General features: G+C 43.5%; 1 non-coding gene across 1 annotated transcript; it reads left to right on the top strand.

The window, feature by feature from the left end:
- The first annotated feature begins 220 nt into the window (after window positions 1-220).
- On the top strand, window positions 221-293 carry trnam-cau (transfer RNA methionine (anticodon CAU)). The gene has a single exon. It is a non-coding gene; the product is annotated as a tRNA-Met (tRNA).
- Window positions 294-3,645: the final 3,352 nt, after the last annotated feature.

Below are 3,645 nucleotides of genomic sequence, written 5' to 3'. Positions count from 1 at the left end.
CCTGCTCATACCGCAGCGCTGTGAGAGTGTGAGCTCCGACTTACTCAACACACCTTTGGCCAGTCGAGCAATGGGGAACGTGTCTGACCAAAATTCAGAAGGTTGTTGGTTCGATTTCCAACTGGATGGAGAGTTTTTGCAAACTGCCGATTAGTTTATGATTTTACACCTTGCAAACTGTCCTACTTGGTACTGCTGCCTGGGCATTTCTGCATCAAGTGCCTTCTTAGCGCAGCAGGCAGCGCGTCAGTCTCATAATCTGAAGGTCCTGAGTTCAATCCTCAGAGAAGGCATCATTATGCTTTTTTTTTTCCATCTTTGCTCAAGACCAAAATCAAGAATTTTTGCTTCCTGCAGCACACAAAAAGATTTGCTGCCCCTTGACCTCTCTGTACCGTAGCACGCAGTGAAGCTTAAGAAGCACATGGACCATGGACTCGCTGAAAACTGACGCCACTTTTGTTTCTGGACAATTGACCCAAGTCAAAAGGTGAGTAGAGAATGCAAGAATCTATCCTGCTATCTTTCACATGTTCAACGAGCACTCGACTTGAATCATAGAAAGATTACAGCACGGAAGGAGGCCATTCTGCCCATCGAGACCACACCAGCTCTATGCAAGAGCAATCCAGCTGGTCCCACTCCACCGCCCCATCGTTTTTCCTGATGTCATCTTTGGTGCTTTTGACAATCACCTTAAATCTATGTCCTCTGGTCCTTCACCCTTCTGCAAATGGGAACGATTTCTCTCTATATACTCTGACTAAACCCTTCATGGTTTTGAAAATATCTCTCAAATCTCCAGCTTCTCCAGTCTATCCACGTAACTAAAGTCCCTCATCCCTGGAATTATTTGAGTAAATCTCTTCTGCACCCTCTTTAACGCCTTCATATCTTTCCTAAAGTGCGGCGCCCAGAAGTGGACACAATATTTCAGTTGTGGCTGAACCAATGTTTTCTAAAGCTTCATCATGACTTCCATACTTTAGTACTCGATGCCTCTATTTATAAAGCCCAGGATCCCGTATGCTTTTTTAACCGCTTTCTCAACCTGGCCTGCCACTTTCAATGATATGTGCACATGTACCCCCAGATCTCTCTGTTCCTGTATCACTGTTAGAGTTGTGGCCTCTTCTTTATATTGCCTCTCCTCATTCTTCCTACCGAAATGCATCAATTCGCATTTTTCTTCGTTAAGTGTCATTTGCCATGTGTCCGCCCATGCAACCAGTCTGTATATATTCTCCTCAACTCTATCACTATCCTCCTCACTGTTCATTACCCTTACAAGTTTGGTGTCATCTGCAAAGTTTGAAGTTGTGCCCTGTGCACCCAAGTCCAAATCATTAATATATATCAAGAAAAACAGTGGTGACAGCACCGACCCCTGGGGAGCACCACTGTCCTCCTCCCTCCAGTCCGAAAAACAACCGTTCACCACGACTCTGTTTCCTGTCCCTTAGCCGATTCTGTATCCATGTTGCTACTGCCCACTTTATTCAATGCCCTTCACAGTGGTTGTTTCGCACTCTCCTCCAAGCAGTTCCACGATCAGTCGAGAAATCTCGCCTCGGGTTGGCCCCCTCCCTGACGATAATCAATACTTTGCTCCAATCGGTGGTATCGAGCAGAAGCAAGTGAGCAACAGCAGAACGGGAAGCCACAGTAATCATGAATGATGCTGAGAAGAGCCCGAGCCTGCGGAAGGTAGATGAGATCTCAGGAAAGGAACAGCGGCCCCGAGCTTGAGGGAGCAGCGAGAGCCCTGTCTGTCTGCCTGATCGAAGACATTTTTGCCTGAAAGCGGTTTGAAGTGTTGTTGCGCAAAGGCACTCCCTGCTGGTGAGCAGAGGCAAATGCTCGAACAAAACAGCCGTGTTCTGACAGACACAGAAAGCTTTAATGTTTGACAAAGGAAAAGTGCTCTCCTGTGCCTCAGCGCCAACATGTTAAGCCGTAGGCTGCCTGTAAAGTTAAGAGAATGGCCTAGAGCTACTTACTCCAAAAGCACGTTTATTACTTCGAACCAGCAAACTTTGATCTGTTAATTGTACTGTAGACCTCTGCTCTACAAGTTGAGCGATCGAAAGGAAGCAGCTGATGTCTCTCTCTTTGGTGATTGTTCACCGTGCACCTATTGACACGCCCGGACTCGTGGAATCGCGTGGGCATGAACGAGACTGACTCGGTAACTGCTCATTCTCCAGCGCTGTGGGAGTGTGAGTTACTGCATGCTTTTTGAAAACTGGGCCAGTGGAGCAATGGATAACGTGTGGAGGGTCGATACCCGTTTGATTCGAAAGTTTCTGCGAATTTTTTTTATTACAAAACATATATTACCGCATAAAATTTAAGAATACACAGAGTTAAAACTAAATTTCACAATTTCGAAGCAATACAGTACAATACAGACCGTATCTCACGGTATGAACCGTCCAGTTAAAGGGGCCTCATGCTGTGATCTCACGGTGTGAACCGTCCAGTTCAGGGGGCCTCATGCTGTGATCTCATGCTATGAACCGTCCAGTTAAAGGGGCCTCACCTTGTGATCTCACGGTGTTATGCATCCAGTTAAAGGGGCTTCAAAAATGATCTTTCGCTCCAGAGTCCGCTCCGTGGAGCAGAACGAGAAGTGCTCGCGCTTCTTCTTCCAGAAGCTGCTCAGGGAGACTTCTGTGATCAGCAGCCTGAAGAAGGAAGACCTCACAGACCAACATACTGAGTCCACCCCACCTTGTAATTTGTTCATTTACCTCATGCTCATGCTTTAATATTGCATTTTTTAAATAAAGATTAGAAAGTTATTTGATAAACTTGAGTAATGAAGGAGGAGAGACAGAAAGCGATAGAGAAACAACAACAGAGCAATAAACAGGTTGAACGAGGAACTGATATGGAGAGATAGGGAGATAAAGGTAGATAGATAGATAGCTATATAGATAGATAGATGGATAGATAGAGATAGATCGATCGGTAGATAGATATATGGTTGGATGGATAGAGATATATAGATAGATAGATGGATGGATAGATGGATGGATAGATAGATGGATAGAGAGATATATAGATAGATATATAGCTAGATATTTAAACAGATGGATGGATAGATAGATGGATAGAGAGATATAGAGATAGAAAGACAGATGGATGGATGGATAGATATATGGATAGAGAGATTTATAGATAGAGAGATAGATGGATAGTGAGATAGATGAATCGATTGATAGATAGATGGAGAGATAGATGGATAGAAAGATAGATAGATGGATAGATAAATATATAGATAGATAGATACATTTAAAGCAGTGGAGAGACAACGATACATAGTTTGAGGTGCTGGATTAGTTTAAGACGCTGTACTAATTTGAGGTACTATATTAGTTTGAGGTACTGTATTCGCTTGAGGTGCTGTATCACTTTGAGGTGTTGTATTGGCTTGAGGTGCTCTATTAGTTTGAGGTGCTCTATTAGTTTGAGGTGCTGTATTAGTTGAAGTACTTTATTAGTTTGAGATACTGTATTAGATTGAGATGCTGTATTAGTTTGAGGTATTATATTACTTTCAGGTTCTGTATCGGTTTGAAGTACTGCATTAGTTTAAGGTGTTGTATTTGTTTGAGGTACTGTATTAGTTTGAGGTACTTC

This window comes from Heptranchias perlo, unplaced genomic scaffold (genome assembly GCF_035084215.1).
Source record: "Heptranchias perlo isolate sHepPer1 unplaced genomic scaffold, sHepPer1.hap1 HAP1_SCAFFOLD_63, whole genome shotgun sequence".
In the NCBI taxonomy this organism is placed as follows: Eukaryota; Metazoa; Chordata; class Chondrichthyes; order Hexanchiformes; family Hexanchidae; genus Heptranchias; species Heptranchias perlo.
This window is presented reverse-complemented; position numbering and strand designations above follow the sequence as displayed.